At 42.2% G+C, this 18,740-nt stretch overlaps 1 pseudogene; it reads right to left on the bottom strand.

Moving 5' to 3' along the window:
- Positions 1-9,989: 9,989 nt before the first annotated feature.
- The window catches only part of LOC139459571 (glutamine synthetase-like), a 28,021-nt pseudogene continuing 19,270 nt past the window's right edge, over positions 9,990-18,740 (bottom strand).

The raw sequence follows: 18,740 nt of genomic DNA, 5'->3' as shown, positions 1-18,740 counted from the left end.
ACTAGACCTGCATGCACGCTGTTCACCATGAGAGAGTCGGGTTACACTCTGGTTTGGTCGCTATATAAGTTCTTTGTTAGCTTTATGTGGCAGGAAAGGCTCAAGTGGCACACAGACCCGTGAAGACTCCGGGGTAGAATAGGTCTTCAGCAACCCATGCTTGCCGTAAAAGGTGACTATGCTTGTCGTAAAAGCCGACTAACGAGATCGGGTGGTCAGGCTCGCTGAATTGGTTGATGCATTTCATCGATCCCAATTGCGTGGATCGATGCTCATGATATTGATCACTGGATTGTCTGGTCTACACTCGATTACTTACAGACTGCAGTCAAATAGCTGGAATATTGCTGAGTGCGGCGTAAAACAACAAACCAACCAACCAACCAACATGTTAGACGTTAAACCGCTTTTGTGAAACAGGACCGTTGACAAAAAACAAGAATCGTATATAAACAGGGCCAGTATCATCGGATCCTGCCACGCCTCAGGGACACAATTCTGCACAGTGATTTGCGAAGCATTAGACTTTTACACACACATTGTTTGTTGTTTAAATCCGCACTTTGCAATAATCCAGCTATATGACGGCGGTCTGCAAATAATCGAGTCCGGACCAGACAATCCAGTGATTGACACCATGAACATCAATCTACGCATTTGGGATACGATGGCATCAACCAAGTCAGCGAGCCCGATCACCCGATCCCGTTAGTCGCCTCTTACGACAAGCATAGTCGCCTTTTACAGCAAGCATGGGTTGCTGGGTTCTTATTGGCATGCGTGTAATATCGCCCATGATACCCGTAACAAACACACCACCGTCAAACCACTTCCTCTTTGTTTCATTTTAAGCCACACTCTATCATGTGTGTATACATTCTTTTGCCCGGCAGTTTATATTTACAACAACAAAATAGAATATATTTTCACCTTTTTCTTTGCCCTCATCCTTTGAGGATCTACTACTGTATGTATTGCTTAAAATATAATATAAGTTTCACCACACAACATCTCTCGACAGAGTAAACAACGTATTGTTACCGTCATTAAATATCCTCTTTGTATTTTCATGATTAAATGTTTGTGACTGGCTTCTTGTGGCTTGATATGTAAATAAAAGTATCTATAAATATTCCATGTTTTTGAGACCACCCCTTTTCGACGAATATTGTTTCCGCACTGTCTATTATCTATATGAGCTATAAAATAATATTTGCTTCATAAAAAAAGTCATGTGTACATTTCCCCTTTCGTCATCAAGGTTACATAGTGCGAGCCTGTCGAGGACCGTCCTTTGGTGCCAGCTCGCATGAAACAGCCCAAGGCTGTCAAAGACAGGTGATTAATGTACCTGTAGTATCACTACTCAAACTGTGTAACGTTGGGAGTTCCAAGGAAACTATACTCGTGTCAGGGCAACGGAATTATTTTTCACTATTTGTGGACCGCTCATGTTTTTTACATAAGATCTAAGTTTATCTTTGGCTACAAAAAGGTGAAACAGTTTATACTTCTTTATCTGGGTTTAAAGTCCACGCTACCCACTTACAACGCTCTTGGCTCCGAGCCAGACAAGAGTTTCACTTCACAAATTACCCATGCTGTGTGGAATTTTCCACATCACGTAAGGGCCACTTGAAACTGGATACATGTTACAGTGGAATTATCTAGCTCATATACACGATTGTATATATATATATATATATATATATATATATATATATATATATATATATATATATATATTGAAACTGCTCATGCTGCACGGGGAAGGCGGAAATTGATCCATGTCAGACAACAGCTTAAAAATTGTGAAACAACACGAGTCGGAGAGTTAAATTCAGAGCGCCAACACACGAGAATAGTCTCCAGTATCCAGTGGACGCAAAACGAAAACACTGACGAAATTTACATGAATGGATTTGCAATTCTCACAACATTTAATATAAATAAGGGCTGTACTCTGTGACCCATTCTGTAAGGCTGGCGTATAAAGTTTAACGGTGAATGAATAAAGATTGCACATTCGCTGTGTAGCGTTGCGTCCCTTGGGCACACCAGAAACCTATGATTGTGGGTTCGAATCCCGGTTCGCCCCGATTATGTTTCTAGGTTTGTCAGCACCATACCCCTGCTCGTGGGTTTTACCGAAGTGGTAAACGTCTGAGACCTGCATCACTTCGGGCTTTTCTCCCACATTAAGCTGACACGCCGCGATATAACTGGAATACTGTTAAAAGCGGCGTTAAAACCCAACTCACTCACTCACTTTGACGTAGGAAACGTGATAATCAGTATGAAACAATAATGCAGACCAATTTCGGCTGGACGTGTTTCCACAGAGGCCGCTAAAGTGTAAACATGTCTTTGAGCTATATGTGACAATCGTTACTAGGCAGTCATTTTACTGCAGCTTCGATATCGCGTTTTTAAATTGATAAATTAGATTACAACCTTTAATAACATATTTTAACGGATGTTATATGTTATATATTTTTATGATTTACGGTTGTTATACGTTATATATTATTAATGATTAAGGGATGGTTTATATTCGGAATGATTAACGGATAGTATATGTAATTTATTTGTAATGGTTAACGAATGTCATGTTATAATATATAAAATCTGAAGTTGTAGGCTATATATTATTACTGATTAACGGATGTTGTTTGTCATATAATTTTAATCACTGAAGGATGTTATATGTTATATAATCTTAATCTATTAACGGATGTCATGTTATAATCTTCTTAATGATTAACGGATGTGATATGTCATGTAGTCTTCATGATTAACGGATGTTACATGTCATGTAGTCTTAATGAATAACGGATGTTACATTTCATGTAGTCTTAATGAATAACGGATGTTACATGTTATATATTCTTTATGAGTAATGGATGCTTTCTCGTATCAAAAGAAATGTAAGTCGGATTGAAACATTTGTGCAACAATGATCAACAACTACCGTCTGTTTTACATTTGAGGAAAAATACTTGTCAAAAAATTGACTTATGTACATTGATAAAGTTACCTTTCTGTTAATATTAAAACAGGTGAGGTGAAATTGGGTTTAAAGTCGCGTCGAAGATTATTGCATTTATATAGTGACGTGCATGCACTTGTGTGTATGTCTGCTTGTACCAGTCCGGAGTGATGCCAATTTATTGTGCTAGCTCACTGCGATACCATGCCGCAGTTTAACATGAATACCCCACTCAGACACAGTATACTGACTCCGAGCCGACCAGTCCTTGTTTTAGCCCCTTAATGCCGAGCGCCAGAAAGGGTAACAACAAGTACTATCGTTTAACGTCTTTTGGTATGACGCGGCCGGGGATCGAACCTCGGACCTTCCGCTCTCCCACGTGACCACGGAGGCGGTTAATATTAAATATACGTGTGAAATAAAATACATATATAATAAACATGTCGGATCTTTTTCGTTCCTCCTAGGTTGACATGTTGGGAAGACGTTTAATGAAGAATGTCCTGAGAGAGTATTGCCTGAACTTTAATGCCTGAATTTCACAATGAAAGATGAACACATGAACGTCATCACTTATGCGCTGAACTTTGCTTGGGTTTGGCCAGCTACTTGTTCACGCTAATAACTGTATTCATCAATCGCCAGTTATCAGGATCATAGTACTTGTAATCACGTGTTATATTAGAGGCTTTCGAAGATCGCAGCCCATGATATCCACACACTACTCAAGTCGCCAAGCTGGCACGTACGGTGCCTATAGCTATATTTCCGCCGGCTTCACCGAGATTTCACATATTGTACACCCATTCGTCACCACTTGCCCTTTTCCGTAACCTGCAAGAAGATCGTTATTCGGCTTGTCCCGGAATAACACGAGTTGGTCACGAATGATTGTACACCGTGTCGGGTATGGAATCCGGTCTTCGGCTTACATAGAGGCAGCCACCACCCCCATTTTGACAATGCTTTTGAGAATTTTGTCGTATTTGGGATTCAGGCTTCAGCAGTGAGATTTAGAGTGAATAATTACATGGTATTCAGGATTCAGACGAGGAGGGGTTATCACCCTCTAAAGCTTTAACCACTGGGGTATCCTCCACCCCTGTGTTCATGGACCAATACATGTAATGGGTGTACATAGATCACGTTCGGCTGTTTATTTTAGAGCTCGCTCGAACACAACCGAATGAACGAGGGTGTCCATTAAAGGGAGACAACTCCGCACGTCTTCTTTCACAAGAAAAGAAAAGACCCAGACTTTGCAGATGTTACGCGAGATAGTCTTGAAGTCTTCATCAACGCTTAATGGCAACTATATGCAGAAATTCTCATTATTCAGTGGTCAAGTTTAGTCAAGTTTAGAGACGTGGCTGACATAGCGCCATCATGATTCGGTGACAAACGGAAGTGTGCATACTAAGACACTGGGCTTTTGGTATGACGCCATTCTCAGTTTAAACACATTAATTTGAAGATACAATCCACTCTCCTACCCAGAGTTCCTTGCGGCCGGCAGCCGGCCAGCAAAGTACCTCTGCCACAGGCCAGCGCCATGTGACGATTCGTCACATCTTTCACAGTCAATTCAAGATATTGCATATGTTGTTCATCAGATTCATTTTTGACAAGTTTTCACAAGTCTCCTAAAACGTGAAAATCTACTTGCTTTTGCGTAGTTATCCTTTGTTTACATTGGTTGTACGGCTCCACGTGGTGTCATCGAAGCCCTACGGAGAGCTTGCGATACGGTCACTTTGATGTATAAATATATATTGTCATGCAACTCACTGTCGCGGTTGTGGTAGCAGATCTATATAATTATGCAAAACAATATGTAAAGCATATACCAAATACTTGCATTAGTCCGTTCTATACTGATTTCTGAAAAAGCGCGTTTGTTTTACAAACAAGAGAAAACTCCGGTCACGTGATATGCAAATTAGCCTGTTGCTGCGACGGAGTGTAGATACAATCCTGAACCCATATTACATTTCTATGAGGTGGCTTCCTTGCTAGATAGAGTATACATATTGAAACTCTTCTTCATTTTGCAATCCAATTTTTTATTAAAAAACCCGAACAATGAGTTGATACATTTTCGTATTTATTACTACCAACTGGTTTTAAAACGGTAATCGTTTTCAGTGTAGATCTATAGCTACATGCAGACCTTCCGCGCTTCCCTGAATCTAGAAGAGACCGCGCAGCGGTAACCCAGCTCTACCATGAAAACACAGCAAGGTTATCGCCATTGTACCATGACTACATAAAAATGCAACTTTGCAAATCTATTGAGTGAAGCGGTATGGGTTGAATTTAATGACTTGGATAGGTTGTCTGACTCATTGGAAACACTGGTAAGTGCCTTCGTTATTGCCTGCAATGCTGTTGATGGTCACGTGTTTTGATATGATAATACATAACGCTAAGCCAAGCGCAATGAGACGATTCGTCACATCGTGCTCAGTCCATTCAAGCTATTGTATAATATTATGTTTTTCATCTGTTTCATTTTTGGGAGTCTACTATAAGGGTAACGCTATTTTCCAGGGCGTTTTCATTTATGAAGCCCGAGGCCTCACATTAACTGCCCGACGAAGGAGGGCATTTGAAAAGACCGAGGGCTTCTGCAAATGATAATATCACAGGCAGGTTGATTGGCCAGCATATCACAGGCAGGTTGATTGGCCGACGTATCATGGGCAGATTGACTGACACACACATCGCGGGCAAGTTGATTGACCAGCATATCACGGGCAAGTTGATTGACCAGCATATCACGAGCAAGTTGATTGACCAGCATATCACGGGCAGATTGACTGACACACACATCGCGGGCAGGTTGATTGACCAGCATATCACGGGCAGGTTGATTGACCTGCATTTCACGGGCAGATTGATTGACACACACATCGCGGGCAAGTTGATTGACCAACATATCACGGGCAGGTTGACTTACACACTCATCACGGGCAGGTTGACTTACACACACATCGCAGGCAAGTTCATTGACCAACATATCACGGGCAGGTTGACTTACACACTCATCGCGGGCAGATTGACTGACACACACATCGCGGGCAAGTTGATTGACCAACATATCACGGGCAGGTTGACTTATACACTCATCGCGGGCAGATTGACTGACCACACACATCGCGGGCAAGTTGATTGACCAACTTATCACAGGCAGGTAGATTGACCAGCATATATCACGGGCAGATTGATTAGCCAACATATCCCGGGCAGATTGATTAGCCAACATATCACGGGCAGGTTGATTAGCCAACATATCACGGGCAGATTGATTAGCCAGCATATCACGGGCAGATTGATTAGCCAACATATCCCGGGCAGATTGATTAGCCAACATATCCCGGGCAGATTGATTGACCAGCATATCACGGGCAGGTTGATTAGCCAACATATCCCGGGCAGATTGATTAGCCAACATATCCCGGGCAGACTGATTGACCAGCATATCCAGGGCAGGTTGATTAGCCAACATATCACAGGCAGGTTGATTAGCCAACATATCACGGGCAGACTGATTAGCCAACATATCACGGGCAGACTGATTAGCCAACATATCACGGGCAGATTGATTAGCCAACATATCACAGGCAGGTTGATTAGCCAACATATCCCGGGCAGATTGATGAGCCAGCATATCCCGGGCAGATTGATTAGCCAACATATCCCGGGCAGATTGATTGACCAGCATATCACGGGCAGATTGATTAGCCAACATATCCCGGGCAGATTGATTGACCAGCATATCACGGGCAGATTGATTAGCCAACATATCACAGGCAGGTTGATTAGCCAACATATCACGGGCAGATTGATTAGCCAGCATATCACGGGCAGATTGATTAGCCAACATATCACGGGCAGATTGATTGACCAGCATATCACGGGCAGATTGATTATCCAACATATCACAGGCAGGTTGATTAGCCAACATATCACGGGCAGATTGATTAGCCAACATATCACGGGCAGATTGATTAGCCAACATATCCCGGGCAGATTGATTAGCCAACATATCACGGGCAGATTGATTGACCAGCATATCACGGGCAGATTGATTAGCCAACATATCACAGGTAGGTTGATTGACCAACATATCACGGGCAGGTTGATTAGCCAACATATCACGGGCAAATTGATTAGCCAACATATCACGGGCAGATTGATTAGCCAACATATCACGGGCAGATTGATTAGCATGCATTTGGCTTTTGTTTGATCAAATTCAGCGTCATGACAGCGAAATTGTCCTGAATAACATATTTAATATTGTTATGCCAAATTATGTTTGACAAATGTGTTTTTTAATATAACTTTATATTTATGACTCAAAGGTGTGTGTGTGCGTGCGTGCGTGCGTGCGTGTGTGTGTGTTATACAAGACCTGTAGATCAGGGGTAGAATAGGTCTTCAGCAACCCATGCTTGCCGTAAAAGGCGACTATGTTTGTCGTAAGAGGCGACTAACGGGATCGGGTCGTCAGGCTCGCTGACTTGGTTGATGCATGTCATCGATCCCAGTTGCGTGTATCGATGTTCATGATGTCAATCACTGGATTGTCTGGTCCAGACTCGATTATATACAGATCGCCGTCATATAGCTGGAATATTGCTGAGAGCGGCGTTAAACAACAAACAAAACAAAAAATATATATAATAATTTGTCATAATATTAGGTATGTTATTAAAACCAATGTATCCCAAAGACCCGTATTTGCACTTCATTAACGCATGTCACTGGGGCAAAGAGGGCCAGTGTGTTTTCAGCCTCCTCAAAGTTGTATGAATCAAAATGACCGTAAATAAACGATGACACATTTCCCCGATGTCCTAGTTCTCATTGCCGCTTTATATATACATAACGCTTCTTTGCCGATTGTGGGGCGTGCCACGGTGAATGAGAACATATCCTATGTACATAGAAGCGTTGCTGACATGAAGTTTGACTATGTACAAGTGAGAGGACAAACGTCGTCTTCAATTACGTGTAGATTTGTTTTGGAAAGAATCCTTTTGAGCTGGACCGCCTCCGTGGTCTGGTGGTAGAGCGTTCGCCCTGATGAACAATACAACCACCTGTCTGACCTTTCATGAACGTAAACTGTTTATGTCAGTTGTGGTTGCGGATGGAAGTGAATCGCTGAATCATAATCCGACAAGATCCTCACATTTCACAGCGACTGTTTTAATAAGCTTGTGAATACGCAGTCTTACTTGACTCCAGCTCAAAAGGTGAGGTGAGGTGAAATGTGGTTTAACGTCGCTTCCAAGATTATTGCACTTACATAGCGACGTGTGTGCGTGTGCGCGTGCGTGCGTGCGTGCCTGTATGTAGCAGTGCGGACTAATGCCGATTGTATAGTGCTAGCTCACTGACATACCATGCCGCAGTTTAATATGAATATCCCACCCAGACACTGTATACTGACTCCGAGCCGACCAGTCCTTGTTTCAGCCCCAAAATACCAACAAGTACCATCTTTTGGCATGACGTGGCCGGGTTTGAATCTCTGATCCTGCGCTCTCCGGGCAGACGCTCTACCACAAGACAACGGGGGCGGTCTGTCCAGATGAGCCTGGATGTCTGTGAACAGTATACTGTCCCAGTATTGTCTTCAGAACCTCAGATCCAAACCAAGCTTGGCGTGCCTGACAGTGACGTGGAAGCAAATTGGTGGAAACGGCAGTTTGTCGGGACCGAATGTTTTTCTCCCTAAACCGGCTGCGTACGTTTCTGCAAATAATTAGTCTCAACCCAAGTATTGTCCAAGCTGTTAACGTAGCAATTCGGTATCGTTTCCCGAGATTCACCAACCGAAAATGGTTGTTGCCCTGCTGTAGACAACGTATCCAGATACCTATAAGAGATGATATTGCGTTTCGATGAATATTTAAATGACTGGCAACTTCGTTTTGTGCCATTCCTGTTTGCAGCATACCCAGTGTGCGTAGAACGCTGATTTCAGCAAGTCCTGGCAATGCGTAAGCGTTATTTACGGCTAAACAAAAGTGTTTCATAAGCACCTGATATGTAAACAATCATTGTGCATCGTTCACATTAAAAAACACGTGTGTCTGTATCATGCTGCCAACAAACAGTCAAACATCCATTAACATGCACGTGCAAACTGTGAATCACAACCTGAAAGTCGAGATGTTTTCATGAATACGTGTTTAAAGATGCACTATTTGACTTCAGACTAATTTTTTTTCCATTAAACTATGGAAGCGTATTAGAGCCAGTCTATATTTTTGTATCATCTACGTAGATGCCATCACCGAGTGATTATTACTTCATGATAACGTTTTACCTCAAACCTTATTTCCGTAATGAAGAAATCATGAGAATCAACATTTCTCCAGCTTTAACCATGTTATGGTTGACATAGAAATTCGCTAAAATGTTGAATAATGACCAATAGCTGTTTATTTGTTTGTACTTTGGGGAACATTCGTGCTCTCCTCTCTTTATTATGGTTGAGGGAGTGTGGAGTGTGTTATTCTCCAGTAACGTCGACACATTGAAATGAAGATGTACTTAATGCAATGTATAGCAAGTCAAACAAATCGTCTACGAAAGCATCATCTACGAAGATGTTAATATCCTCAACGTAGATCTTATAATCCTCTACGTAGATGTTATGATCCTCTACGTAGATGTTATAATCCTCTACGTAGATGTTATAATCCTCTACGTAGATGTTATAATCCTCTACGTTGAAGTTAATATCCTCTACCTTGATGAAAATATCCTCTACGCAGATGATACTTTCTTTAGACTGTGGTACGAATACGCTTCCATATTAAACTGTATAGAAGCAGTGTTTCATTTTCTCCGTTTGTTTTCTAGTATGACGGCGGCCTGTAAATAATTACCCTGGTTTGGGCCAGACAAACACCAACGATAAGAACAGGTTCCGATCCAGAATCCCCACGTAGGCGTAACCATAATGACAAGACGTGAGCAATAGGTTCAAGTTTAATACGACTGGTATAGTTCACCGTGTTAAAAAAGTATACATATTGTTATAGCATACACATCACATAAAGTGATTAAAAATATGAGGACAGATATATTAGTCTACAAAAACGAGACATTCAGTTTCGTCCCCTGTTGGGAACATAAATCTTTCATTACATAACCACACCTTATGTACATCATGGTAAAAAAGATTTCAGTTTGGGTGTTTGACCAAAACGCTCGTTCTACTTGCATAGATATCACATATTAACCAGGTTATGACGTATATTAACGTACATGACTACGATATCTACAGCAACATGAAATCTAGGAGAGGCCACCGAGAACAAGTGCAAGGCCAGGTGTTTAATGCTTTGGGCTTGTAAGTGAGTGAGTGGGGTTGGGTTTAACGTCGCTTTGATTCGTATCACAGTAATATGACGGTTTAACTGTGGGCGTTATTTCCGAAGTTTGGTACTGTGAGATCAAGGACCTATGAGATCAAGGACCTATGAGATCAAGGACATGACAGTTGAAGCCTTCGTCTATTTTGGTCTCGGTTCACGAGGTCAAAGACTTAGTGATTGACAGTTCAAGGTCACCTTAAGGTCAAGGATATTTGCTGGTCACATGGTACATGCTTTTAAAATAATAATGTGATTTTTTTCTATTGCATTAAAATGATGCGTGAAAAATGTTGGTATGTGCGGTATGTGAGTTGTTTCAGTGATATGAAGGACCAATGTATCGCTCATTTTCAAGGACAGATCGATATACAGGAAGCAGTGTAATGTTTATGTTTAAATATGAATTATTATCAACGAGTGAGTGAGTGAGTGAGTGAGTATGGTTTTACGCCTCTTTCAGCAATATTACCGCTATATCACGGCGGGGGACACCAGAAATGGGCTTCACACATTGGACCCATGTCGGGAATCGAACCCGTGTCTTCGGCGTGACGAGCGAACGCTTTAACCACTAGGCTACCCGACCGCCCCTATTATCAACGAAGCAAATACAGATGTTAATCTAACAGTGATGCAATACACCATGAATAACCGAATGCACTTCAAGAGATTGGCGTCAAGCAGCATTGAACAGTACTTCAGCTATTTCCAGGCGTGCCATCTTTAAGTTAAGCGTCAGGAGAGCTCAAAGTGATGAATATCTCAGACGTTTATCACTTCAATGAAACCCACGAGTGTGGAGTGTTGACATACCAAGGATTATAATCTAGGTGAAGTTAGGATTCGAACCCACGACCAGTATATTATCGCAAGGCTATAGGAACGCGACCTAACACCTTCTTTCCATAACCACGCCTTCAACCGCCTTAATATGTTCAGTGAAATTAAAGAACTACTTCTATTTAAAAAAAAGGAATAGTCGATGAAACCCGCTGTCACGTATCCATAACAACGTCCATCACATCACTCGTTTAACACTGTTGTCTTGACGATGACCTCTGTCACGCTGTAAGGGTCGCAGTTGGATGAAGGGCGTCTGTCTTCAAGGTAGCCTTTTTTGTCTTCCGCCACCTGGCGGGGAATACGGATACTAGCTCCGCGGTTGGCGACACCTGCCGAAAAGTCGTGGATGGATGAAGTCTCGTGGTGTCCCGTGAGACGTCTCTCGTTGTCCTTGCCTTCCTTTGGGTCATACGCCTTTATGTGGCGGACATGTTTCTTGGAAAGTTTGTCAATGGCTTCCTCGATAGCCCTGAAAGATACAATAGTCTTTGAATTTACTTCGACGTCTTAACCAATTCCTTACCGTCAGCCACGTTAACCGTCTACATAAAGGTATACTGCCTACATTAACGTTAACCGTCTTCATGAAGGTAACAGTCAACGTTAACAAATTCCGTTTACTGTTTCCATCAACGTGCACAACAACGTTTACAATATGCACCAACCTCTACCATCTACAACGTTATCGTTTCCGTTTTGCCGTCTACATTGGTGTTTACAGTGTTTGCAGTGTGCAGTGTGCATCAACGTCTACCACACTCTAAGTGAACTCACAGAATGCCTCCGTCTTCTCTCATCGCCTTCGTGCTGTAGTTGGTGTGAGCGCCTGCGCCGTTCCAGTCGCCGCTCATTGGCTTAGGGTCGAAGGTCACAACGATTCCAAAATCTTCCGCCACTCTGTGCAGGAGGTACCTGGCCACCCACAGATGGTCGCCCATCTTTATGCCTTCAGTTGGCCCCACTTGGAACTCCCACTGAAATATGGTCAAGAACAACATGACTTAGTTATAGCGCACAACTGTTTGTGAATAGTACGTAACGAGGTCTCGCGAGACCTAATACAAGATGGCGGAGTGCACCAAGTGTTCTATCAGCTAGGTTAGCTCTGAACTTGTACGTCATGTTCTATATTAGACACCAGGAGGGTTGCAGGGGAGTGTCGTTGACGTTGGTCGCAATGTTGCCGTATTTGCAGGGACACGACGGCGATGAGAACAAATTTACATTGACTAAAAAAAACTGTTTGGTCATTGGAACAGTAAGCTTCCACTGGATTAATTACGATCTTACACAATCTGGTATGACTGATTGGTTGGTTGGTTGGTTTGTTGTTTAACGCCGCACTCAGCAATATTCCAGCTATATGACGGCGGTCTGTAAATAATCGAGTCTGGACCAGACTATCCAGTGATTAATATCATGAGCATCGATCCACGCAGTTTGGACTGATGACATGCATCAACCAAGTCAGCGAGCCTGACCACCCGATCCCGTTAGTAGCCTTTTACGACAAGCATGGGTTGCTGAAGACCTATTTTACCCCGAAATCTTCACGGGTCCAATCTAGTATGAGACAAGGTTGTAAGGGATGTAATCAGACCCCCCCCCCCCCCCCCCCCCCCGCGGCTGTAACACCAGTATGTCTTTTGAGCTACAAATGCCTGAAGACATGCGTGTCGCCAAGTTACAAGAGTCACCAGCCCATACCGTGCACAGGGTGCAGCTGATATGAAGCCGACTGTTTTCTTCGTGTTGTCAAACGATTCATTCAAGTGTTGATGAATTCCATTCATGTGAGGCTTTGCAATTTACATCTATATTTACAAGATGATAGATCACATTTAAAATGTGAATAATGAAGTTTTGTTTGATATTTTACGCCGCACTCAGCAATATTCCAGCTATATGACGGCGGTCTGTAAATAATCGAATCTGGACCAGCCAATCCAGTGATTGACATGAACATCGATCCACGCAATTGGGATTCGATGACACGCATCAACCAAGTCAGCGAGCCTGACCACCCGATCCCGTGCGTCGCCTCTTACGGCAAGCATGGGTTGCTGAAGATCTATTCTACCCCGGATCTACACGGGTCGAAAAATGAAGTAAATCGTTAACCATCCATCTATGCAGAACGCGCCATACGTTCCAACCCACAACTGCTGTAATGATAAATCTAAACAGACTCATAAACAAATAATTATCAAAGTAGGTATTTTCAATAAGACTGTCGTAGCAGCCATACTTAAATTCAGATATTAAGGCTGCGAATGTCTTCTAAAACACAGTGTACTTTATCGTTGTACCAGGGCAGGTTTTGTGGCCAGGAAGGATATTTTTATTGACATTGGGGGAATATCTGTGTGATGTTTCAAGGCTGAAATAGGATATTAACAATATACCATAGATAAATCCTTAGTAATAGTGAGTGAGTGAGTGATGAATTTCGAAAAGCGACGTAAAACCAAAGTTGTAATGCACAATCTTATGTTATAATATACCTTGCATTACTGCATATTACCAAAATATATTATATTCATCATATAGTTGAGCCAATATAAGATTGCAATTAATCCATTATGGGCTTCCTGTTCCGATGAACAAACAGTGATTTCTTTAGTCAATGCACATTTGCTCTCCTCGTCGTTGTGTACGTGCGAATACAGCTCCATTCCGGCCAACTTCAACGACACTTCCCTTGCAACCCCCTGGTGTCCAATATGGAACATGACGTACGGCTGATGGAACAATTGGTGCGAGAGGATTGACATAACTGAATGAGAAGGGGTTAGAGTTGGAAAAGTCCCAAGGCGAATTGCACCTGATTAATATACCTGATTATCACACCTGGTTAACACGCCTGGTTAACACACCAGGTAAATACATCAGGTTAATACGCCTGGTTAACACACCACGTTTACACACCTGGTTAATACCCCTGGTTAAGACGCCAGGTTAACACACCTGGTTAAGACACCAGGTAAATACGTCAGTTTAATACACCAGGTTAATACACCAGTCACAAATGTGGAATAAAATGAAAAACATTCTTCCCGTCCAGTATTCCAGTGTTAAGTAAATTGCAAAGTAGTTCAATAGGGAAAGGGCTTGGACATGGCGGTTCCCCTTGTCATTCATTTCTTTTCTTTCACCCGACATTTCTTTTGAGGTCCCTTTTTATCAATATATTTTCATTTCCACGGAACAGTGATCGAAATCCAATTGATCATCTTCCTGATGCAAACGCGATTTTGATTGGACTATGCATAGACTCGTTAGTCCAGCCAGAATATTACTTGGTATTCCAGCCGAGTTCGGCAAGGGTGGAAACTGGACTTTTACTGTCAGTTAACTCCTTTGCCTCGGGAAAATGAAATAATTTGGCTTTATTTTATCTTTGTCTACACCAATAGTGTCCTTTATACCTGAGCTGGCATGACCTCGGCGTTACAGCCTGCAATGTCGATCCCCGCATACAGACACGCCCTGTAGTGAGCCTCGACGATGTCGCGGCCGTACACCTTGTCGCAGCCCACGCCGCAGTAGTAGGGACCTGCATGACATGGTGTAACACTGTTTAGACAGGTATGTTCACAACAGGGAGTGATTAGCATAACCTGGTACCCATGTTTGAACTTTACCACATCATCGTTCTTGCATACAATCGGAATCTGTCATTAGAAATGCTTGCAGTTCGATGTTTTAGTTTTAAATATCAAACTAGCCGGAGTATGTTTCATAGCCATCGATGCGATGGCAACCTTGGCCAGACAGCTGAGATGGGTTTTTTTTGTGAAAATCCTACCCAATTAAGAGATATCAAACAATAATGCGGCACTGAAGGCCCATTCTACAAAGTAATAATTTACCGATGACCCATTCTACCAGTTATGAGGTCCCATTCTACCAAGTAATAATTTACCGATGACCCATTCTACCAGTTATGAGGTCCCATTCTACCAAGTAATAATTTACCGATGACCCATTCTACCAAGTAATAATTTACCGATGACCCATTCTACCAGAAATAAGGTGCCGATGACCCATTCTACCAGAAATAAGGTGCCGATGACCCATTCTACCAGAAATAAGGTGCCGATGACCCATTCTACCAAGTAATGGGGTATCGACCAATTCTATCCAGTAATGAGGTACCGGTGACCCATTCCCACCAGTAATGAAGTACTGGTTGATGTTCTCTACCAAGGACTGGCATACACAACTGACACCTACCCTGAGGGCCGGGGAACCCGTTCTTCGGCCAGCCAAACGGATGACCATCTGTGTCCAGCAGCGTGTATTCCTGTTCAATGCCAAACCATGGGATCGAATCCTTCGCCCGCTCCATCACAGCAAGGCAGGAATGACGACGGTTTGTTTCTGGGGGAGAAATGGTTGGAATTCTGAGGTTGTTATGCGCAATATTGTGTCCAGATGTAGGCAACAATGTGACCAGTTATGGGATACAATGTGACCACGTGTACGCTACGATGTGACCAGAGGTGGCCAACAATGTGACCAGATATGGCCAACAATGTGACCAGATATGGGCAGCAATGTGACCAGATATGGGCAACAATGAGACCAGATATGGCCAACAATGTGACCAGATATGGCCAACAATGTGATCAGATATGGCCAACAATGTGACCAGATATGGCCAACAATGTTAACATTAGCACAACTCAGGCTATTGTTTACAACTCAACGTCACTATAACTCTGGAGTCAATTAACTGAAACCTAGGAAAACCTGGACAACCCATGTATGTATTATAACCAAACTAACATTATAGTCCGGGTATTCAACCCTGATCTCACACACATACTGTACTTCATCTGTACATATTAGTGAGTGAGAGTTGGGTTTAACGCCGCTTTTAACAATAGTCCAGTTATATCGCGGCGTGTCAGCTTAATGTGGGAGGAAAGCCCGAAATGATGCAGGTCTCAGACCTGTACATATTAACGTGTGTTTAGGATTTGTTCTGGCCATGAGCTGATGTGGTTACGTTCTGGTCTATGTCCGCCACACCGAGACCACCATGGACGACAGCACATGCACTCTGTAACCCAAGACCTGAAGCTATTTAAGCGACACTTGGCAATTTAGTCGATAGCGCCTTTATGACTATTAGATATACAACATTTTGGCAGTTTTAGTTTCGTTTTTTCACACGATCACAATCGTGCTGATGTTTGGGTACAATTCGTCATCACTTGCATGTTTCCTTGACCTGTGGCCATAAAGTGCATTCAAGACCGACATGATGTAGCGGGCACTGATAGATTGCCTATAGGTAGACATAGATAGGGCAACATGTTTTTCAACACTGTTCTTTTAAAATCCAGGAAACAAAAGTTTATGAAATTTGTGAAATACACAGAAGGTCTGAATGCAGTGAACTTGCAGAACTAGTTCTTCACAACTACCACTAGAACAGTCACTCATGAGGTTACAATCACAAACACACTTTGAAATTTCTTTTTGAGGTTGTCATGGATTTTATGATGTGAAAAGCCATATACAGATTTACCTAAAATAAAATACTGGAGCACATTCTCAAGTTTATGTTCTCTTTGAATTTTTGTAGTATTTATAATAATTGAAAATACAGTGTTTCAGTTTATGATACACAGGTGCAGCCAGTATTTTGGTTGTGCAACCTGATTAATGTACCTGGTTGCACCTGGTGCAGGTGGTGAAACATAATGAAATCGTATCCTGCCATGCCCCTCCATGATAAACATATTCAACCACTGAGAGAAATGGATTCCATACAGCCATTGTTATTGGAGTAGATCTGAACAATTATCAGCTCTTTGTGAGCTGACTATTACGTATTCTACCATGAATTTGGAATTTATCCGATTCTGATCAGAGGCTATTAAATCACAATAAACCCTCTCTGATTGAAACAGCTGGTTGCAGTTACTACAATATTAAAAGGATGTGTGGCAATACATTTCATGCAGAAAAACACGACAGAACTCAACAAAGGGAATGTGTTTACGTTTTGGAGACTACAGAGAGCTTGGAATTTTGGCGCTTTTCTATAAATGACTGTGACGTCAAATTTTTTGCGTCACAATGAGCGATATGACGTCATAATGGTGACGCGCGCTGTAGAGCGAAAGCTTTGCAAAGCTTACTTTGTTTTCTTTAGGGATGCCCATGTTAGCTTACCAAGTTGCCGTACTTATATGCTTTCAATGCCTGTCAAATGTTCGAGTGAAGTATTACGGTGTAAACAAACTGCTTGAATATATAAAGCACCATATTTTGTTCGGTGATTCCGTAATTCAGATCGATAACCCACTCAAAACACTGAACTCAACCCATGCCGCTTCACTCTGTATATTTGCTAACACCAAAGAGTTCGAATTTTATCTAGTCATGGTAGAATGGAGATAAACATACTGTGTTTTCAATGTAGAGCTAGGTTACCTGTAGATTTAACCGCGCTAAATTTAACATTTGAAACCTCACGCTGCGCGTTCGGTTCCAAATTCAATTTAGCGGGGTTAATCTACTGGTAACCTAGCTCTACATTGAAAACACGGTATGTTTATCTCCTAATTACAGCTAAAATGGATAATGCCCTCAAATTGCTTGACGACGGGTCATTATCACACCCGTTGTTAGGTGACGTCACAGGGATAGGAAAGGTGACGTCACGTTCAATAGTGTCGTCATCTGGTTTGTTCTACGACGTTTCCATATTTGTAAAAGTGGGTCAGTAGTGAAATTCGTGTTGATTGCACTAAATGTTTCAAAACCGATATTGTTTATTTTTATTTGATTATAAATTCTATCCATCTATATAATTGTGGTTAAGTATTCACATAGGAGTGTATCTCACATCTTTTATATGAGCATCACAAAAGGCCAAACCGGTTTCAACGACCTTGACTTTCGATGTAATAATGGTCATAACCATTACCCAGATTGCTGCGATTAAGCCGTGTTATACAAGCCACGTTTCAATTGCCACGTGAGTTCACAACCTGCCCCATGTTGTTACAGGCGCTATTAACATAGATGTTGTATAAACAGCTAGTGAGTGAGTGAGTTTGGTTTTACGCCGCTTTTAGCAATATTCCAGCAATATCACGGCGGGGGACACAGAAATGGGCTTCACACATTGTACCCATGTCGGGAATCGAACCCGGGTCTTCGGCGTGACGAGCGAACGCTTTAACCACTAGGCTACCCGACCGCTCCTATAAACAGCTAGACCAGCACGAGCTGGTATCCAGAATCACCGAGTACCAGAACTCCCCCGGACTAACATCTAGTCTCTGAAATGAACATATTTTACTGATAAAAACAGTTGTTCAATTATAGTTATGTAATATAATAAGGATCACAGAGAGTCTCTTCTTCAGACCTGATACTGCAGTACTCTAGACTTGACAAAATATCATAGACTTGCATGGGCTGTATTGTATATATTTGTTTCAAGGTCTGCATGACAGACTAGAATACCCCCTCTGTCACAA

The sequence above is a fragment of the Haliotis cracherodii genome, unplaced genomic scaffold, assembly GCF_022045235.1.
Source record: "Haliotis cracherodii isolate W230 unplaced genomic scaffold, xgHalCrac1.p SCAF_13, whole genome shotgun sequence".
NCBI classification, from domain to species: domain Eukaryota; kingdom Metazoa; phylum Mollusca; class Gastropoda; order Lepetellida; family Haliotidae; genus Haliotis; species Haliotis cracherodii.
Note: the sequence above shows the minus strand (reverse complement) of the source record. Positions and strands in the feature narration are given on the sequence as shown.